General features: G+C 40.4%; 1 protein-coding gene across 3 annotated transcripts in view; it reads left to right on the top strand.

Annotated features, from left to right (window-relative positions):
• LOC112464780 (mucin-5AC-like) overlaps nt 1-23,300 on the top strand; it is a 173,054-nt gene that overhangs the window by 98,395 nt on the left and 51,359 nt on the right. For all 3 annotated transcript variants that reach the window (XM_025031967.1, XM_025031966.1, XM_025031965.1), the window contains one exon: nt 10,724-10,837. The gene's annotated coding sequence lies outside the window, so the exon portion shown is untranslated. The remainder of the gene's footprint in view (nt 1-10,723; nt 10,838-23,300) is intronic.

Below are 23,300 nucleotides of genomic sequence, written 5' to 3'. Positions count from 1 at the left end.
TCACAAGACGCGAGTCTTATGTGCATTTAGCTGAATTTTTGTTAACGTTAAACGCTTTATATATAGGTAGATAGGTTAAATTGGTTTAATGAGAATGCAGTGAGTATGTTCGGACTTTGGACATCGTTGATCTCGACAAAATATACGCAAGTTTTTTTTCTTTCTTTCAAGAACAGAAACGCTTTTATTTACGCTTGATATCGCGGGCGAAAAACGATCAACATCGTGTAGGTTCTCTTTTTTTTTTGAACCGCGTGTGTTTAAAAGGCACGAGAATTCGCGGCGAGTAGAGTATTCGATCCTCGACGGCCACAGAAGGCCCGTAAATCGTGGTCGCGTGAATTCGCGCGGCGGTTCTCGTTCCTCGTAATCGCTGTCGCGCTTTTATCCGCGGGAAAACGGTGCCGTTGCGACGCGCCGTGAATGCGGCCGGCGCTGCGGAACGGGAAAGGAGAGACACGAGAAGCGGAAGGAGGATAGGAAAACAAAGGGAAACGCCGTAGCCGCTAGTTCGAGCCTGGAAAACCAGCTAGAGAGTGAGAAAGAGGTGAGGGAGGGTCGAAGGGAAATAGGAGGAGACACTGGCGGAATTCATACGAACTGGGGAGGGTACGCGATTTTTTTTTTTTACATTATGCGAAAATTCCGGAGTCCATTCTCGCACGAGTAAATCCTGGAACTCGATATCGGCGGCGAATCAAAGCCGACAGACTTGAGAGAAAGAGAGAGAAAGTACAAGAGAAAAAGAGAATGAAAGAGAGAACGAAAACGTTTGACGACTCGGGCAAATGATGGAATTTACGATAATCTTTTCCGACGTGGCTGATGGTTGATTATTATCCTGCAGACTGCAGGTGGCCGTATACGTGCGCGCATTAATTTAGTTTTATCTGCCGACGTGCATAAATTGCGTGGATTTCCTCGTTCATCGTGAGTTTCTCGCGATTCGAGAGCCACTTTATTTTTCCTTTGCCGTATTCTTTTTCGTTACACTTTATACATGGAATTATATCTCAAAGAAAAAGAGGATGTTGGGAAATAGAGAAAAAGCGATCTACAGTGATTTAAATACATCACGGTGATTTAAATACATTTTTTAATTAAAGGTGATGCGAGTAGGGGAGATTAAAAAGGAGTAAAGTTTAATTTTTTAAATATAAAAATACAAAATTCTGACATTGATGTCGATAATAATACATGGGAAAAGCTTTAGCGACTGCGATGTCGCTCGGAATTCGAGCTAAATGCATTAGCTTTGATTTAACACGCGCCGATTTCCTGGCATCGCGTGCCGCTTTGCACACGTAAGCGTTAATAATTCTTGTTATTGATGTATCGCGTGACATTATGCTTGTGCCTGATGGTATGCAACGCGCGGGGAGTCCCGATGGATTTATCTGCATCAGGGGAATTTTTATAATGTTTCGAGGTTTGGAGATAAGAGTATTTACATTTTCGATTGTGTGTATGTATCTCGACTATCGAAGCGGCTTGGTCGTTGCGACATTATAGATGTCTTATCGAAGATGTTTGACGTGTACTTAATTTAGCGAGCTATAAATACATCTTGCGATAATACATACAAGATGTTACAAAATAATTGTGAAATTTTATTCTTTTTATATATTTTTTCTTAAATTTTGATATTTGATATAAAATATAGGTTTCTATATTTGGTAATTTTTAAGGATATAATTTCCTGTTGGAAACGTGGAATCTTTTAGTTTTCTTTTTTTTTAAACGGAAATTGAACATTAGACAATGTCGAAAACGATAGAACAGAAAATAGTTGACACTACTGATTCGTTTATGGAGATCAACTTATTGTTAGAGCGTAGAAATGATTTAATAATTTGATTTTTGCACTTTCCATGATCGTTCCGTACAGTCGCAAAGAAAAACTTCATACGGAAGTACGAGGAAAGCATTGCGACATTGACCTTGGGTAGGAAATGGAGCTCGTTATCGGTAGCGAGGCAACGAAATTAATCCCCGGGCGATTGTTTCTAGCATTTTCATGATATCTAATCGAAGTCAACCGTTGGTTATTCGATGATAACAGAACGATTAAGCTGCGCTTTCACACGGCGATTTCAATTAGAACTCAATATGGATTTGAGCGAACTGCATGGTCGAACAGTTCGAAGGATAAGCTATTCACGCGGTTGAACAGCTTGCGTCATTCGATTGTTGAATCGATTTGCACGAAAAACTGTTCTTCGAAATCAGTATTCATCGCGAGTGGAAATTAACTAGTTTTTTTTTATATCGTTTATTTTACTAGTTTTTCTGAATTTAGATTCAAACTGTTTCAAATAATTTGGAAGTTCTCTAGCGAAGTCTCCGAATTATTCGACTACCAGAAAATTCCGACTGTGCACGTTTAACGTTAATGCATTCGCCACGTACCAAGGAAAACTGAAACTCAGAGACACGTGCGTTTGTGAGAACCCGTTTACAGTCGAACACATAAGCGTAAGAAAACAACGGGACGTTAAAGTGTAGACGTGACGTCAATAGGTGTTGTAATAGATAACAGACAGAAATATTGAATTTCGTGTGTCTTCTTACTTGCGAACTAAACTAATTGTAGGATGTACAAGAGTTCGGGATCACTTTTGTTTCATCTCTGCGAAAGAGAAACTACTACTTCGTCGACTTATACGTGTAATTTCGAGATTCGATTGGACCAATTGTTATGTATCGCAATTCTCTGATGGCTTTCGCGCACACCTACCATTCCCGTTCTCATGAACTTCCGAACTTGCGTGGGCTTTCCCTCGATATAGTCAAATACAAGTATCCGTGAGACGAGAGTTGATCGAGTCAGTCACACTGTCTCTTGCGCTCTGTGCCAATCGCATAGATATAGAGAACAGAGAGGCGGTGCGAGAAAGAAGACGAGAAAGAGAGAAAGAGAAAGAGTGCGTGCGTGTGTATTCTTAGGCGGACGGCGAAATCGGCGAGCAGCCGTTACTCGGCGGTGCATAAATAACCGGTGACGTCAGGTCAGGTACGTGGAACCGTGGGACGGGGTTCCTTTCGTCTCGTTTTGTCTCTCCGGTGACTCTCTCGAACGCGGCGTTGTTTCCTCTCGATACCTCCGAAGTCACTGATCCGGCGACGCTGCGAGAGTTTCGAAATCAAATCTTCGCTCCGCGAATATAACCACGGTATTTTGAACATTACTTCTCCGCGCGATGTCGCATCTTTATGCCGAATTAGATTTGCTTGTTAACTCGGAAAACGCGAAAAACGTGACTTCGATTCGCTCGAATAAGTATAATCGATCGAAGCGGTTTATTATGCAAGCGTGAAAGCATAACCTGTCCGAGTAGGAAGGAGAAATCGCGGCCGCGTATTGCTTTTCTCGCCGTGACCTTTCGCAGGATTTGTTCGCAAAATCTGAAAAAATTGCCTTGTGGCGAGAGGGGGCGTAACGTAGGCGCTGCCAAGAGGAGAAGGCGGAGGACGAGCAACTTATAACAAGCTGTGGAGCGCCGTACGCGATTTTCGAGAGGGAAATATTCTCCGTTATCCCCCGTGACTTTGCCCGAGGGTTTGCTGCAAAACCCTCCCTCTCCCCCCTCGCCTGCTTTCCACCCTCTCATCTTTTCGCCGGTAGTCTCACTTAACTTTCCTTCGTCGTTAAAGGAAGGATCGGGACCGATCCAATCTTCTTTCTCACGTCACTGTGGCGTATCTTCAACTTTATTTCTTATTCCCCTCCTCTTCTCTTTTTTCGCGCACACCTGATCATCAGTTTCTTCATTGAATCGATAGATCGATAGATGGATTTAAAGGAAAAAAACTAAAAATGTCTATTTTTATAATTTTTTTATTTGTTTATATCAATTGATTAATTGCAGTTAATCTTGGAACAATCGAAAGTTAGTAAATTGCGTATCAATGTATAAATTATTTATGTTTTCATTAATTGAAGTAACCCAGAGAACTTGAAGCATGAAATGTGATTTCGTATTGGTGGAAGAGTTATTGTGGTCTCATTGTGTGTGCATGTCAGATGGTAATTTATACGATTCTATAATTAATACGATTTTATAATAATATATACTATAACACTGTCTGTTCTTCAGTAAAACGATTTTCTGCATACATACTGTTTTAAATCTAATTGTTTTTATAAAAACTTCTTTTATGAAATAACAAGTCAGTAAAGTAAGTTCTAGAGTTTTAAAAAGGAAATTTAATCTACGGAAAAAACGGAGAAATAAAAATGAAGTGGACAGAAGGTAGATAATAAATGCGCAGTTTTTTTTCTATAGATATTATGAATACAAATGAATCCATCTTACGAATGTTACCAATGTACAGGATTAACAGGCCGCGGCCTCTTTGTAACTAGGATTACATCGCAATTTCATTCGATAAGTTTGTTTAATGGACGATCAACAGGAATCTTGCCTCTGGACTTCCATCTCTAGCGCGAAACTTTTTAATTAAAAGAACAGGGGACGCCGCGGGATATCTTCCGCGAGAAGTGGAGAAGTTCACGGGAATATTCAGATATTCAAGCTCGCCGTAATACTCTCTCGCAGGTGAATTTATTTACGAAGTACAAAAGCGTGGGGGAAAACAGTATCGCGATTCGTCGTAAATGCGGACAAACATTCGTAATTCATATGTTTGTTAACGCTTGTTGCGAAAACCGTGCGGTGTTACAGTTTAACAATTTAACTTATCGCACAAACAAATATATCACTTTCAAAAAAGCATCACGTTATTATAAAACAATTTTAAACGAGAATCTCAGCATTGTTGATAACTTTTGCAAACATTACAAGTATCATTATGACTTTTTTAGCTTAAATATAATTAAACATTAAGTTAGTGAAAAACATTCATACTTTTTAAATCGAAAGTTGAAAACAAAATTTGAACAAAAATCACGTTACCGCTTTAGACTTCAGTAGATTCTTTTTTATCTCAAATCTAAAGAGAATTTTTTCGATCTTTTTTAAAAAAAAAAACTTTAATTTTCTAATTTTATTTAATACAAGGGTTTGATGGAAAACGATAAATCTTTAATATCAATCTAATGATACAACGGAGGATATAAATAACTGAGCTCTCTTTTTAATGTCGTCAATGTTAAAAGCTGCTGAATTTAATTCCGCATACAAATTTTATTGGATGTTTATGCATATTTGCGAATTACGACGGTTAGCGCGTATGCATTATTGTATTGATGGTAATCGCGAGAGTCTCTAGTCGTAGCGGAAACAAATCGATAACGAATCTCACGCTTGAAATCAATGTACCCGTGGCGCGCTACGGCTGTAACGGGCAACTAATTTGCGTTCGAGCCGCGAAGTAATTAACGCCGGCCACCGGATCTAGCGTTTTCTCTTGACGCCGATAAATTCGTTGATGTTTTATCACTCCGCTCACAGCCGCGACAATACGGCGTAAATTTGTAAATTTATCGTTTCGGCCTAGTGCAAATTGTTTTCGTTCTCTCGAAGAGTTATTCTCTTATTTTTCTTACTATCTCTTTAGCAAGTCAAGATGGTGTTTGAGTGATTCTGTGAGAACTTTTATCTAGCTTTGGAGAAAAAGAACTTGCGGATAATCTATCGTTTTTTTGATACAGTGCCTTCGGAGGCTATTTATTATTTCATCGCACAAAGTTACGCAGTCGTGATTCGGGAAATGAAACCACAATTGAATTATTTCTCTTCAGATTGGTTCTTTTTCACATGCGGTGCTGCGCGCCGGCGACGGTGGTAACGAGGTCAGCGCGTGTATTTACCCGCGTATATAACCCATTAAGTATTACCTAACCGCATGGGCGTGCGAGAGTCGGGAATAGAGCGGCGGCAGATGCGAGGTCGAGTGATGTCATGCGTTCGACGTTCTCCAAGTTCGTGGGCAACGAGCGTGTTTATCGTGTAACGCGTTAATGATGCGCGTTTCGAAAGTATCACGTTTTCCACGGCCGAGGATATGCCGCTGATAGAAATAGACAATGATTATCGCATTTGTATACGTGAAGTAAACTAGCGGAAAAGGAAGAAACGCGCGGAGCGTCTGACATGAAGGAGCTCGATGTGTCTATTAAGGGATCGTTTGTATCCGTGGATTTGCGAGATCATAAAGTCTTTTATCATTCGCGTTATCTCTCTCTCTCGTTCTCGAGAGACTGGGATTTATCTGTGAGTGGTTGGAAATGCCAGTCGCGAAAGTTAGCGATTTAGCCCAGTCACACATCGGACGGAGCAGTCATAAATCCTGCCGGGGTATATGTAACTACGGATCTTTTAATGGAACCAATTAGAAAGACCCGCTTTTTTTTCTTGTCTTTTCTTGTGGTTATCATCGATTTGAGATTTGAGTGTAAAGTCTCCGCTTTCAGTTGCTCGTTAAAGAGCGTATTATAGATGGTTAATTCACAGATGCATTTCCTTGAAAATCCCTCAAAGGGATTCTGTCAATTAGTGGGGAGATCTTGTGTGTGTGTATGTGTGTGTATGATCAGTCCTGGCAACGACGATGAAACGTCGTAACTGCGAATCGTTAATTGCTGAAAACGATTAGTGAAGTATTTCGTGTTGTAGGTACAAGCTTAAATTCACTCCTTTGAACTATCTTTTTTAATTATATAAAGATTTTGTTTTTTATTGAGGAAAAATCACTATTGTTACCGAAATAACTTATATATTTTGTAGTTTGGAAATTCTCTAGTTAACATTTATTATCAATTTGTCACTCAAACTCGTATCCATGTAAAATCTTTATAGGCTTGCGAGTTCTTAATTTTATTTCATTGAATTTAATTACAACTCAGACGATTTTGATTTCCAATATTGGAACAGTCGTAAGTAAGTAATAGACTACTAATAAGTTCGCGAATAAACGGACCGATGTTTTCGCACTGAACTTTAGTAATTAATCGAGCGCGGCGAAAGAACGGGCTGGAAGTAGGTGGCTAAAAGCGGTCGCAACCGTTCCAACAAACTCTCTTCGTCCACCCATTTCTCACTCCGCCAACCCTTTTTCACCAAGCTCTCCCTTGCAGTATTTCATCTCACTTTCTCGTTCCTTCCGCTTATCCACTATGTGCGTTCTCGTATACATTAAATTGCGTTCATATATTTCAACAAGGAATTTAACAAAATGCAAAAGGAGTCTTATTAGAGCAATGAAAGAACTCAGGAATAATTAACTAATTTTTCAAATGATATTAATTTATTTTTTTTTTCACGGAAAAATGCGAAAAGAAAAATGCTCTTAATATTCTTTTTGTGCATTGCACGAACGTTTGTATAAAATACTCAAATTCCATTTTTCGCTGATAGTTTTTTTCCGGCGAAGAGTGATTTTTAAATGCGCGGATTTAGAAAAGTCCTCATCGTCGGAATGGAGAAGATTCCACCGCACTTTTCGCGGGCCATATACGCGAGAGCCTGAGTCAGCGGGAACAAGTTCCGAGGACATTTAAATTTATTTGGGGATAGCGTTGCGAATGGTGCGGGCGCAGAAAATAACATGGAAAACGAATCGAGCGGTGGAGAACGACTTCTTCATTTCTCGCAGAGCGTGGGAAAATGATTTTTTTTCACTCCTCGTCGCAAAGTGCGACTGCAGCCGAGTCCATCTTCTTAAGCTTGCATACTTGATTTAATTGAATCACTCGACATAATCTATTTTCTCTGAACGGCGATCTGAGTCACGATCGTCGGTTAATTCACGTAATTGCGATGAGACTCTGCTTGCCAGCTTGTAAATAGAATAGGATGAGGCAATTCGTCGCACAACCGGAGAGTAGTAATCTATCGTGTTAAAGCAAGTGGAAAGTGTTACGACATTCTTTCTTTGCACGAAGCGTCATTTTCGGGAAAGTCGAATTTGAGAATTCATCTAATATGCATGCGGCTGAACATATCTGTATATTATTTATTATTTCTGCTTGTGTTGGCGTTTGTAAATGTACGTAATAGTATGATCAGAAAGAACACAGGTTTCTATAGATTATTTGTTTTTTATTACGTTAAAAATTGCTGATGCGAAAGAAGAAAAGGCAATGTTCAATCAATGTTTAATCTCTGTATTATTTGTATTATTGGTTATGTTGATAGTTGGAAAATTGCTCTCTGTGTATTTACTTACAGCAGAAATTGTCCAATTCCCAAAAGAGCTCTACTATATAGATTTTTTATTCGCGACTTATTACATTATTAATAGAATTGGGAGCAATTATCTTAGAATTACGACTGAATAACCATTTGTTATAGCTGTACATTTTACTTTCCCTCTTTTTCGAAATAACGAAGGTATAACTTGTGATAAATTTGATCAATAGAAGTAAAAGAATAAAGTACAAGAAAGCATTATTAGAGACCTTTTCTATAAATATAACAAATGTTTGGTAAAGAACGAAGACTATTTTGACTTAATCGCGGTCGTGATCGGTTTATCAAGGCATATGAAGACGTTATTGTAGCTTACGCATTTGCGAGCAATTTAGCGAACTTCAGTCAACATATTTATCCACGAATCGCGTGGAATGGAATTTGATCGGTTATTTGTGCCATAATGACCGGTCGCGGGCAGCAACGATGTTTGCAGAAAGAACGTACTCATTTGCGCCCATTACAACTCGAGCCATATCTCCAGTGTACGTTTTTGTAATAAGATTTATCGGGCCGTAGGCAGCGTCGATGGATGTATCTCGCGCGGTCTGCTTTTGGTTAATAACACAGCAGGTCGGAACGGAACGGCAGATACAAATTGCGAGCGGTGCCGGTATACTGCCGGCGAGCGAGCGCGCGAACTTGTGCGCGCGGAACAATGGAGGGAATGATGCCGCGCCGGCGATTGTGTGTCAGGCGCTTTGGAAAAATGTAAACGGAACGGCTTGCCCGGCTTAGAGAGTTCAAATGGTACGGTAACGGACTGACGCTGACAAGTTTGTAATCGATAATCCTATATAATCCACCGTCGCCGCCTCCTCGTTCGAGCGCAAATAAATCGATGCGCTGCCGCCACGCGCCAATCTTTTTGCTAATCATCGCCCTCCCCTCCCGCTTCTCCGAAACCCGAATCGAAAGAATTTGCAACTTGTAAAATATAGCTATTTTTGAAATTTTGACCATTGTACGCTATCGCTTGTGCCATCGTGTAAAATTTAGTAAAAAGAATAATACTTTTGTTTGGCGGAGAGGTTCAGTTATATAAGAATATTCTTTCACCGGTCATTCACCGGTGCATTTTCACACGCGTTTGCGCGCGTAAGACGCGGGATCTGAGGCCGATTGACGCGAGCTTAATCAAGATAATAACCGCACGAGTCATCGTCTAACTAATACACGGGGCTCTATTCGCGGCCGTCAAACCGATTTTTATCGTTTGAAGGATATCGGTGATAAAAAGTCGGCGAATATTCTGGCGCGGGATTCTTATCGGGGGAGCTATTAAGTCGTTCCACGTCGGCGTGCGAAAGAGAAGCATTCGCGAGAAAAGCTGTAACGGGGATTACGAGTTTGACACCGGTATACCGTTGGGTCCGTCTTAATAGCTTCATTCGATCGCGAAGGGCCCGAGAGGTAATTGATGGCCCTTCATTGTGTTCCGTCGCGAGAGCAGCGCCCGGCGAGTGCGGCAGTAAGGGCCAATGTCCCTCTCTCGGGGTGGGAAATTACCCTCTTGTGCGTTATTAATGGTTTCGTAAGCGCCATCCTGGTCAATAAGTAACCGGCAAGCCAAATTCCTGTCACGTATGCGTCCCGATGCTGGGTGTATTATAATGCTTGTTCGCCACGCGCGCCGCCGCAGCTTCGACATTTCCGAGAAATTCCCGTATAAACAATTAAACGCGTCCCGATATTCCTCCTGTAGATGTGCGGGATATTGTTGATTTTTTTTAAGTCTTGATAGCAGTATAAAGAATATCCTATGTATCGATAAACAAGAGACTTTGCGATTTTTTAAGACAAATGTTTTATTTAGACACGAGACGTCATTCGTCATTAATTCTTAGGTCAGAACTAACAAAAGTGTTAAGAGCTCCATCGCAATTTGACATAATATTACAGTGATTCCTTTTGACGAAATATAGCTATCACTGGTATAGCACGATAGCACGATAGAAGGGTGTGAACTAAGGTTCAATGTCCTCCTTTGACAAAGAAATATTCTGCGCGTCTCTATGTCCTTCGTCCGCGAATACTCGTAAAGATCGAGGCGATTTTCGCTCACAGCGGGGCTTTATCACGGTTTCTACACCGATCATCCGTTTTTCCCAACAGGCGTCGTACCTCGTCGCCACCCTTTGGAAGCAGACGAAGACAAAGCATCACGACATAAATAATTTATCTCGGAGGCGGTACCGCGGCGTGACGCAACGCGGCGACGTCGACGGTGTGCGTTGCATTAAATATGAAATCCAATATAAACTTTCGAACGATATAAATCTAGAGTACCACCTGGCCACTATTACGTCGCGTCTACATTCCCCCGCGCAATAACGAAACCCTTTTACTAATCCTTTAATCATTTCATGTTTTTCTTAGCATTAAGGAGTTCTATAAAAATATATTAATCTCTAAACTTTATACTCCAGAGAATAGTGAGATCTCGCAGAAGCGCTTTGCCTTTGCTTAGGAATAAATTTATCGTATTTAGAATTTAATTGAATAAGTTACAAGACATGGCGTACGCGCAACTTGACGAACGTGAAACTCATCTTGCTATTTTTCTCCAGGATGCAGAGACAAAGCCGGCGTGACTCGGAGGTGGAGGTTGCGCTTATGCGCCCTGTAAGCACAGCTGGCTAATAGCCTCGGAGCCCGTCCCCGACACCCTGCAGCCACACCAGGTAGGAATCTTTCGTTTACCTTGTGTGTATATGCGCGTGCATATACTCCGCGTCACGCGGATAGTCTGCCGTCCGCCTCTCGTGTTTTACTGCAGAAAATCAGGATCGCCGCCGTGTTCTCCCGAGCGTGAAAATATCCATGCTGTGCACGCCCTTACACGCGAGGCGGTAATTAGTCGTTAATCCTTTCGCCCGAGAGAGATTAAGGAACGTTCGTCGAAGCGAAGTAACTTGCGTCAGATGCCTGTGAATATGAAATTATATATACCTATTCGTTAATTAACATCTCGCACTAACATTTGCACAATTAGATCGTTATTCCTTCATTGCTAATACAGAGTGGATACTTTAGAAACATATATTTGCAAAGTATGTTTGAAAATATTTTTTGTTAAAGATTCGAGATTTATATATACGTGGAAAATTATCTGAGCATTTTTTTTATTTGGATCCAACACACTTTTCTAATTGCTTTTCTGAAATCATGGCAGTAATCGTAACTATCACCACTTGGCTGTATCGTTACAAAAGAAATTTCGAAAGTGCCACGCGGCCATTATCGCACGATCATGGAGGGAATACAAATAGACTCGTTTACATTAGAATTTCGTTTGGGGTTAGCAATGAGGACACTTTCCTTGGGCTTTCACAGTTTGATTGTACCGGTGCCAATATGCGAATGTACGATAGAATAAACACGTGCAGAGGTTGTAATAAACGTTTCTGCAGTTGACTAACTAACTACTTGAGATGATAAAACGCGTAAAGTCATAAATCTTTTACAATGCTACATGTTTGTATTTAACATTATGAAACTTGAGTTGCCTCTTTAAATCATATGTGTACTTTTTAACATATAGTAAAGATTATTCTCTTTTTGAGGAATATATTATATTCCAGAAATAACTTTATATTTATTCCTGTCTCGAATGCGTTTGGATCTAACAGCGTATAATGCTCACTACACATTTACCATTTTTATTTAAAGCAACGCATGTTTGGGACGCAAAAGATTGCATTATATGTAACTATATATCGCGCGAGGGGGACGCGAATCGAGGCGATGATAAAAAAATAAGGAAAGAGAAAAAGAGAGAGAAAAGTGACGCATACGTGACGAAACAGGATTCGCCATCCTCTTTCGCACAAGTGCAGCCATGTTATATATCTCAAGACTGTGCGCGCGCGTAAATTGCATAATGCAAATCAGCGTCGTTCCGTCCGAAAGCTCCGCGGGGGGAAAAAAGATCCATCAAAATTCATGGCCGTCGACAGTGGATAGCGGAGCTTTCTCGTGTAAGTGCAACGACCGTTTCTTCCAACTGTATTTTTCGGCGAGCTCCGCAAACCCGGATCACTGCGCCGGGAATTCCCCGGCATCGAATGGGGCCCGAGATACCTTCTCGCGCCCATTCCTCGTGTATTCTCGCCGGGAAACAAAGTTTTATCCGTCGTCGCCGAGCTGGCGTACGCACGCGTATGGAGATGCCATTTCTCTCGATGCATCGCTTCTTTTTCCTTGTCGTATCCCACGGAGAAGCGCAGCGGACGAGATGCATTTATTCATGTTTCGTCGCTTCTCCTTCATCGCGCTTCAAGGCGCGCTGTCACGGAAGCCGTAAGTGTTTCGCGCTTCCCCTGTCGTGTGCTTCGCTCGTGAACACAAGTGAGTGCTCACGTTCGCGGTTACGCGTTAAATAAATCTCTGTGTTCTGCGTTAATCCGCGAGAAGCGGATATTTCACGCTTTCGATCGATGAATGTGCCACGCGCGTTGCGACCATTATACACAAAATTCGCCGTAATTCGGTGCAATTTATTCTGACGTAATTTATTTCGGATGTATAGTACGGTCGGCATAATCTTCTCAGTGGGACGCTCGACGTAACGCAAATGAACGTATTTTATTTAAGGCAAATAAACAGCTTTATTGCTGCATATAAAGGCACAGATCCGACTGTGCGTGTGGTACCTTTCAACTGACAAATGCCATCAAAGGCGCTGATCAATTGAAATAGTCTTGATATGGATTAAATAATACTTTTCATGAAATTAATTTGATTTCCGCGAATCTCGTTGATGGGAGATATTTGTGTTTTTCAATGAGACACATTTTTCTCTGTCTCATTCCGGCGCAAATGCGTTGGAATTTTAGTGTTATTTTCGCTAATTTAGACTATTGGACAATTTTCTGGCGCCTTCCTTTATCGGCTAAGAATTCATCCAGGCTTTTCGGAATTTTGCTGATGAAAGACAAGTTTTCTCTTGCGCTACGGGCGGCGTCTTTTTTCATTTTCTCGATTCACCGCGCGAAATTGTTCAAGGAAACTCTGGCAATAAGTCGGTGGGACTGTAAATTGACGAATTCTTTTCTATTGTGCCCCTTTAAACGGACACACGTGCTAACTCGCTCACACATGTCCAAATGTAATAAATCGCTCCCCGGAAATTACAGTGTGCATTTAGACTGAAACTCAGATGTCTTTAACGAAGTATCTGTACTGTCACTGGTAGGACTTGGGGATTATCAATAATTAATATTAAAACAACAATAATATAGGCAACATAAAAAATATATTTCGCATTAAATCGAATAAAAATGAGAGAGATGTTTTTGGCACAGTACATTATTTAGTACCTTAAGATCGACAGTAATTAATATTATTATAGATAACAGAAATAATAATAATAGTAATAATAATAATAATAATAATAGGACAATGAGATGTCTTCAATATAATACACTATTACTTTGCGGTAACAATATACATATACTTTAAGACTATTAATAATTTTGTATTGATATATAACACACACAAAAAAGTATCATATAAGAACGCCTTTTTGCCGCTACTTTTTAACTCGAAAGAGATGTGCCATACAGATTTTATAAAAGTATTTGCACTGTCGCGTTCGATAATCGCGCGCGAATGTCGGGGACGTATCCCATTTCGTCAGAAATCCTCGATAAACACGTTCACCGTGCGCGCGAATTGGCGGTATCGAGTATCGGAGCGACCTTAGAATTTCGCGTAGAAGAGTCCAACGATTTCAAGCGTGAGAGAGGCCGACGGCGTGCGAATGAAAGAGACAGTAGATTGCGAGGCGGAGCGAGCGATCTCGCCTTGCATGAATATTCAATATCGAGAGCCGGCGTGATTTCGCAAGCCGCTACTCTTTATCGAAACTTTCTCGTCGCTCGGCACCCCGTCATCGATAACCGTCCGTGAAAGGAATCCTTTTTTTTTTCGCGATTCCGCCGCGTCGCTTGGAAAAGCCGATATGTTTATTCGTCCTCTTCCTCTCTTATTGCTTATTCACGTACTATTTGCTTTATTATTTTGCGTTTGTTTATTACTGTTGATTGCTTCATCGTCCGTGATATTTTAATTCCATACGTGAAATCAATATCTTTGCTTTTCTTTTATTTTTTATTCTTTTATGAAGTTTTCATTATTGTATGCAGTATATATTGATGATAGAAACAACTTTTTTTTATTATTCTATTACTTTAAAAGAAAACATCGATATATATAGATTTAATGATATAATGCTTATTTATTCACTGTTTTATTTATTTAGTATTTACTCTATAATGATTGTTCGTTTCGTTATGAATTATATCTATATTAATTTTGCACAAGGTGTATAATTTTTTTCTTCTACTGCTGCGGTGAAATTCTCATTACGCTCGTAGGATCGGCTCGTTTTAACGAACCGTCGACCTAGTTTTTAAAGTTGCATGAACCAAGTCGATCGCGGTAAACCGCAAATTGTCATTTCAATTATCACTTTTGCTTAATTATTCGCACGATTTTCTCTGTCTCTCTTTATGTCCATTCTTATATAAAAGATTCACTATATTTCTTTATATTGATCGATGCATGCAGTCGATTAAAAATTTGCACTACTAAATAAAGTGATGGTAGGACGCCGTATTGATTCGCTTTTCTAACCGCTTTTCACGTATTCACGTAATACGATTACTTCTTGGACACAGTGGTATAGCTATATAGAATTCAAGAACTCTAAAAAAAAAACTCTACCGATTATTTCATTGTTTGAATGCGGAATGTCGATTTATCATTTTATATCTTTGAGATTGCGTTATCATAACAATGTTCATTTTAAATAAGTTAAGTAAATTAAGCGTCTATAAAGCGTTTTAAAATAAAATGTAGAGTATACAGAGATAAACACACAAATACACATTATAATTAACCCTAGACAGACTCACTTATTTTTCTCATACGTGAATGACTCACTGGGGTCTTAATAACCCCAAAATTGTACCGCGTGTATAATATTTCCAGAATGTTCTTAGAAAACTTTATAATAGATAATTTTGTTTGTTGTTTAATAGGGAAGACGATAGTAGTCATCAATTTGCGATAGTAAAAAAAAACCAGTAAAAAAATTTCGAAAAACAAGAAAAAGAACCAAAAATTGAGCTGAAATGACTATTTTTATAAAAAATGCTGTAGTTTTTCATAAAATTCACCGATTTTAAAATTTCCAACGGATTTTGAAAGACGAATAGACAACCTTCAAGGGCATGTAAGCGATTTTTTCGTTTCTTAAAAAAAACATATTTTTTTGAACATCTGAAGTAGAAGAAATGACGAAAAACTGTCGGATGGGAAAAATCGCAAGAAATGGAAAGTAAAACAGATTCTGTCGATTATTATTTATTTGAAAGGTAGTCAAAAGTTATAAAAGTATATGGAAACAGTAAAATTAACTCCACAAAAACTTTACAAAGTTTTAATCAGTTGCTGTGCAAGAACAGCAAAAATGAAATAATTGACCGAATTTTAAACAATTATATATGAAACAGGGGTAGAATTTTCCGGGGAGTGCTATAAAGTGTATAATTTTTTGTTATCAATTTTTACAAAAAATCTGAAATATACTTTACTGTGATAAATGTCGAGCGTAAATGACTCACTGGGGTCTACGATACCCCAAACGATTTTCTTTTTCGGTCATAGCTGCTGCACAGATCTAACGCACTCGCTGAATCACAGAGGTCGATTGCCGGATGACTAAACTGAATTATGGTTAGGGTCTCGGTATGAAAACTAACCTTCCTAAGGCAGGGGCTCAACTTGAATTTCGCGTGGGGTCTCGTAGACCCCAGTGAGTCTGTCTAGGGTTAATATAATTACTTAAGTCAATATTATGTTATTTTATCACGTAATAACAACAGCAACAACACTGCACGGACACCGTGTTTTTGGAGCACACACCCTGAAACTTTTAACTCTAAAGGGCTTTTGAAAGCGTTTCTGTGTTACAAAAAGTGTATAAAAATTTATGTATCATCTTTAAGATTTCAAAAAGTGATTTCTGTACTTGCATGCATAAGGCCGGAACTGTTGCAATTTTTTTTTAAGTGTTGGAACGTTAGGAGAAAACTATAAAATACGAAAAATCGCCTGTGCCACGATGCCCGCGCAGTGATAACAATAAAGTTTTAGTAAACTAATTACGTCAAATCAAACCATAATTTTTAATTTTACATCAGGAAAAGAAGAGGGAAAATTTAAGTTTGTACAAAAGCTTTATTTGTATTCGTACATTTGCAATAGGATTGTTATTACTAAGTTTTACTTACTTTCGACGTGAGGTGGAGTTTCTCTATAGTGTATGTAAAACCGAAAATTCGGCAGATTAATTCCCTGGGAACTTCAATCGTGCTCGTTTGCCGGGAGCGGAAGGACATGTCAGCTGCAGCAGCCGTCGCCGCCGCTTTTGTATGTATGCTTGCGGAGGCTGTGCAACGGGGAAATTCGGGGCTCCGGTGTCGATCCGTCCGCACTAGCTAGACCAGGAATTTATCCACGCGCGCGATCGCGCCTGCCGGCCGATAGGCGATATTAGCAACAACAATCGGCGATAACCGCGCCGATAAACGCGCCCGTTGAACGACGTGCGGTCGACGCGGCGTAACGAAATACGCTCTCGATGAAACAATACGGGAGAAGCGAGTGAGCAAGCGAGCTTTTTTTTTCTTCAATTCGTTCTCTCCCTCCGACTCCCCTTGATAACGCATGCGCGATCACTTTCTGCGCTTTGACGAACAAGTTGTGCGTTTCTGTGACGACTGTCCTTTTCTCTCCATATAATTAATTCTTAGGTAAAGTTCAATTGATCTTTCATCTTTTACTGCACAAAGAGTTAGGAAGAGACAGAAAATTAGATAAGTTATGATTAATTCGAAGAAATGTTTATAGGAACGGTGCATATTCCGTGAGAATATTTTACTATCGATAACAGCGGGTTAATTACTGATCGCTCGACGATAATCCGGTGACGAATCGATAAACGGGAACGATAACTTTCACGTCGATTGGTGAGCACAGGTGGTCTATCGTGGCTATAGATGTGACCGCGGGCTCTATGTTGTATCGATGATGCATTTGCGCGAATACGGATCGCGTCGTGCGTGCCCGGGGACGGGCCATAATTATTTGCGTCACCGAATCCGTAAATCGTCGCTGTCACTCGCCGACGATCGGACTAAAAGCGCTAAACTCGCCGCCTACTGGTCATGAATTCTTTCTCGCCGCGCGCGCGCTAGCGAAATCTATTTCACCCGCCCGAAATTCGTGGCAGAAGATGACACACCGCGTGTACACCGACGACTCGCCGTGTCGCGTTCGTTATTTATCGCGAATTCGGGGAACGGGCCAGAAATATACGCGAAAGTCACCGCCAGGATATGCAGCTAGATATATGCACGATTTATTCGGTGGCTTTATTATTGCTCGCGCTTGAGATTGTATCTTTGTGTTTCCTAAATATATTATCGTAATCTATTTACATCTATATAATTAAGTAGCAAATATAGAAAGCATACAGGATATTCTCGAAACGCGTGTCAAATGTCTCTCGGAATTGGATACTAATAGAAACGATAATTTCTCCTACTATATATTCTGTTATTTTATACAGCAATAAAAATAAGCGTCTATTTCGCGCAACCTCTTAAATGGTGCGACCGTCACCGTCACGACCGTTACGTTGTCGTAAATCCAAATAAACAGATCGAAGAACAAATGAAAGACTCCCGAGTCCCGGTTGTTTCTGCACTTGGACGATGTGCTCGGAGGGTAGAGATTTTACTCGTACGTACTTCGCGTCTTAAAAAAACGCAGGCAACATTTATTTACGAGCGTCGATTGTGACGAAACGAGCGTGATGGCACTGATGGCCCGTAAATCCATCCGCTGAGCAATAACGAACCGAGTGCAACTGCGGGCGACCTAGCCCTTCGTTCGCGTATTCTCTGCTCGTGTTCGCTCTCCTCTCGACTCGTTCCGATGGGCACACCACCCGGGATCCCGGGATGCAATCGATTGTCGTTTCGTTTTCATTTGGCCGCGGTGACGGTTCGCGATCGACGTGTTATCTCGACGCATTCATTCTGCGATCGTTCGATCGTATTACGTCAAAAGACACGGCGCTCATGAACAGAGAGATAGTTTTTATTCAATTTTCTCGTGTGTCGCGAAAAGACTCGAGCGACTTTTGAAATGGAAAAGTAAATTTTTTTTTAAACGAGCAATTTAATTATTTTACGCGCCACAAGAATAATGATGATCTGCAATATTAATCGAATAATTCAGTTAGTTAATAGGTTAATATTAATATATTAATTAATATTAATATATAATGTATTTCGAGATAATGAAAGTATTTTCTTCTTCTGTATGCAGCACTCTTGGTTCTCCAAACAAGCGATAATTTATAAATATTGATAAATGTTCTATTTTTCTTCTAGAAACTTTCATTTACTTTCTATTTTACCTAAGAAAAATTTATATTTATCACTCGTTACTTATAAGTCGTAATTCATTTTCTCCTGTCTTTTCTTCAAGGAAGGACTTCGAGCGAGTCTTCTCGCTCGAAGGACTTTATCGATGCTTCGGCCTCCCTCCACGTGTCGAGTCCGGTGAAACTTGAAATTATGCGAACAGCCGGCAGCCGAATTTCGGCGTTACGCGCGGAAACGTACCAGTCACGCTCGGAGACATAGCTAGCTATCGCGGCGAAGAATAACCGGTGAGCCGACCGTACGTATAAATTCAAATGACTCGTTGCACCGTAAAGCGACGCGTGAATATTCATCGGCTCCGACCTGGATTACTGCACTCCTCGTGCCCACGGGACATGTGTCCGCGACCGCGTCGAGTACACGAGATAAGGGGAGGGGAGCGACGCTAGTTGAGGTTCGTTTACACGCAATATTTCGGAAGAAGTTCAAGAGAACCTCCAGAAATTCCGCATTTTTGCTAGAATCCGCGAAATACGACACGAATTATGACACGTTCTCTATTGCAAATGTTTCTTTTAATATTTAAATTTTCTTAAACATTACGGCATTTTTTAGAATCTCGATAGATCTTTGCTTCTTCCGATAATTTATTTGCGATAGTTATCGGAATGCGCCGCTCTTTCTCCATCTGTTTGCTTAACCCTAGAATCCATGACTGGGGTCGATTTCGACCCCAGGCGAACTTTGAACTACGCTCCTGAGCTAGCGAGTGACATTATCGACTCAGGACCTGAACCATAATTCATTTCAACTTTCTAAAAGTAGGGTTATGTCGGGCGCAGCGTTAGTTGTTCGCTAGCAGTGAAGTAGCACAGTCGTAAAGCGGGCGTGGGGTCGATATCGACCCCAGTCGTGACTTGCCGTTTGAGTTTCGTCACGGTAAGCTAATTTTATTTTTTCGCTAGAATCAATATATATCATGTATTATTACGTAATCTGAGCATAAATAGTCATAAATATTATTTAAGACGAAATATCACACAATTTAGTCGGTAAAAATCCCGTTGCCTAAGAAGATTGACATTTCGCAGAAAATGGCTGGGCGATATAATGTTTCATTTTTTTCATATTTTTTACTATTTTGTATCAAATAAAAATGAAATAATACTTAAAATACAATTTTTTATGGTTTTTTCATCGACTTTTTCCGTATTTCAACTTTGCGAATTTCTTCATCTTTATAGTCCCAAATAAATATACTTTTTGAACAGAACATAGCGATGACAATTTTTTTCTAATAGTCTAATGTGTCCTCTTTAAAACCCCGTTTGAAATTTTAAAATCGGTTGATTACAAAAAAAGATACAAATTTTTGTTTAAAAAAAGAGGTTTTTGCTGATTTTCTGCGTTTTTCAGTCTTTAAATGGATTTTTCACTAACTAAACTTGAGTAAAATTAAATTTACCGTATACCATTCTCTTCGTTATTAAAAAACGAAGAAATTCATGTAGGTTTAAAGGCCCTTTATTTCTGTAGGACCGGTTTTACGATCAAATAAAGCGTGGGGTCGATATTGCCCCCAGTCATGGATTAGAAGGTCAAAAAAATGTATCATGGATTCTAGGGTTAAGTAGGCATATTATTGGTAAGCAAAAGGCGATTACGAGGCGAATCGCTTCTCGAGTTACTTCCCTGCTGATAAATATTTATCAGCATTCGCATAGTTCCTCGACGAAAAGTGGCTGCGCAGCGAAACCACATCGACCCGAGAGGATTTAGCGTTATGATCCTTGGGATTAAATCGCGCCTTCGCTAATCTAGATTTCTAGCATCGTTGCGGATGTGCAACGACGATCAGTGTTATTATTTGATGCCGCGAAAATGGATATTTTGCAACTTTATAACTTTTAACATGGAGAAAATTAAAAAATGTATATATATTCTAAATGTATCGACGGATTGATGGACCTGCTGATGCGCTGTTACTACAATATGACTTATACATATATGAACTTGAGGCCTGGTGTAGGAGAAACTGCCTTCAGAGCACAATGTTTCTAAATTTTTTGTCATTTATTTTATTCATAGACGTAACTCACACTTGATGTGTAACTACTCTCTAGATGGTTCATCTCAGTAGTGCATAGTAATCCTGAATAACAATTGTCTGAAGAACGTTGTTATAAAAATGCTTTGTATTCAATTGCTTTGAATGCAAGATAGAGTAAATAACGGAAATGGAGCGGGGTATCTGTGCGTCGAGATCTCTTCGCGATTCGAAGGAGATGCAACTGCATTAATCTCGCGCTAATGCGAGACGCAGTGTCTCCGGTTGGGTTTGAGTATAGGGTAAACCAGAGTGCGGCGAATCGGCCTTAATACCGCCGCAATATCGTCGCACTGTACCGTTTGGTGTTTTCGCAGCGAAACCGGTTTCGTCGTCCGGCGAGTGTACATTCGCAAACGCTCATTTGCATCTACGATAAGCGCGCGCACGCGCGCTCTCAGTCGACATGCGCCAACGCTGTTATCATTGTCGCTATTAATTTGCGGAAGATTAGTGGCCGGCGAATGCGCGACACTTAAAACGACCATTACAGCGATTGTCGATTGCTTTGCCGCTAATCATTCCGCGAAGTTTAATTCTTATGTTAGCGGCTGTAATGCATTTATAGCGTTTTATAACGTTAATCTAATACAGAAAATATAATTAGTATAATATATAGCTAATTGTTAAAAGAATAAAATACCGTGAACAGTTTGAATTACTATAATTATAAAGTAACGTATAATATTAATCAGACGTTGCGGAAGTTATTATTTGCAAAAAATATAAAAATTTATTTGCAGCGAAAAGAGGAAAATGTTTCGAGACAGAAATTGTAAGTTAAATAGTTAATATAATAATATAAGATACTGTGCGAAACAGCGTTCATTTAAATCTCGCCGAGAAGTGCCGAGTTTGTGGAAGGTTTACGTTCCTCGGAGGACGATGAAGGTGGAATTTAGAAAAATATATCCGCGACGCGCGAGAGTGATTTACTCAGCGACGAGGCAAAATGATTGCGGCAATAAATCCGAACGAATCTCGAGGCTGAATCTGTAAGCGAGCTGTATGTAAATAAAGTTCTCTTCAGCGGGTTCTCTTGAGTGCGTTAAAAATCTCGGGGCACTTTTCTTCGGTCCATTTTGAAACCGGGAATCTTCGGAAATCGAGTCGACGTGCGAGTCGAGTCCTCCCGCAATCTGGAAAAAGTTTTCGACCCGTCGACCTTTCCCGTTTCTCTCCGCCGTAACGACGCCGAGGACTTCGTTGCACTTCGCCGCGCCCATCGAGACACACCGCTCCGCGAAAGCGAGAACAACGAGTCGGAAGAGAAATGAGACTCGATAGACGGGGAAAAATTGATAAGAGATGCGATATCGTCAACGGCAGTGTACTATTAACCGTTTTCCAGACGTATCGGAAAACCAATTGGAGTAGAAGAGATGAGGAAGTAACGTAAAGTTTTTAACGACATCGAGCTCGCATCTCTGAGAATGTTTCGAGCGCAATCGTTCTCTTTTCGAGAACGATCGAACTCTCGAAGTTTCGAAAATACACTCGAGCAAATAGATAGATAAACTCGCGGAAGCTTTCCCCGTTACGCGAAATACCTTATTAATTTTAATTGACTTTATCGTCGCTGTAGAGCGAATATTCGCGACACGACGGAGTCTGCAGAAAGGTAAAGGGAGGAGAATTCCGTAGCTTCTCATTTAGTGACGATAATAATTTTAACTATCTACCAAGAATGCGCGAATAGCAAGAAGACGGATGAGATCGCGTCGATATTTCGTCGAATCGTCGTACGAGTCGTCTCTTCCCTCGCAATGACTCGCAAGTCTTGGAATTTCGTTTAGACGACACACATACGACGATTGATCGTTGACAATAATGGAAATCAATTAGTGGCTTGTGACGTTAATTTTCATTAGAGTCGATCTTGGAGTGCGCGCCGCGCGGCACGCAGGTCGGTTGACAAAGCGCGCCGTGTGCTCGATTGATCGAGAAATCCGAGCACAAACTCCGATGGCATGTAATACACTTCGACGTCCTAGTCTTCTCACGGAGCGAGACGATGCGAAAGGCGGGAGGATCGCAGTCCAGTATTCGCGAAGTGCGCGCATGGGGAGAAGCTCTCTAAAACTCTCCCCGTGAGCTTGTCAAAACTCTCCGTTTCCGTTTTTAATGAATACTCCGCGAACGGAAAAGAAATATTCCGAGAGCTGCGCTTTGTCTCGAGGCCCGGCGATGAGACGGACGTTTCGTTTTAATCATGCCGGATCATTGTAATGTTTCGTGGAACATAACGTGACTTGTGCCGAATTATTGAACCGACTGCTCGACGTTGAATTTGCGAGCGCGGTTGCTGTTTCTCGGAAATCCGAGTTTTGTGACCTCACGCGATTGTGCGGGGTTCTTTTTGCTTGCGAATTGTAACTTAAATTAAAATATCTGGCACAAAAGCAATGTCTGTTTAAACGTAAAATGTATATATCTAAGTAAGTTTAGAAAGTAGATAAAGGATTAACGTTGCAGCTTCTGGAACAGTTTGATATAAGTCAGTGTACAAATGGGCGTCGCACATTTTCCGAGTATATTCACTTTTAATGTCGTGAGAAACATTTCGAAATCTATATT

The sequence above is a fragment of the Temnothorax curvispinosus genome, unplaced genomic scaffold (genome assembly GCF_003070985.1).
Source record: "Temnothorax curvispinosus isolate PA1 unplaced genomic scaffold, ASM307098v1 QBEX01014574.1, whole genome shotgun sequence".
In the NCBI taxonomy this organism is placed as follows: Eukaryota; Metazoa; Arthropoda; class Insecta; order Hymenoptera; family Formicidae; genus Temnothorax; species Temnothorax curvispinosus.
This window is presented reverse-complemented; position numbering and strand designations above follow the sequence as displayed.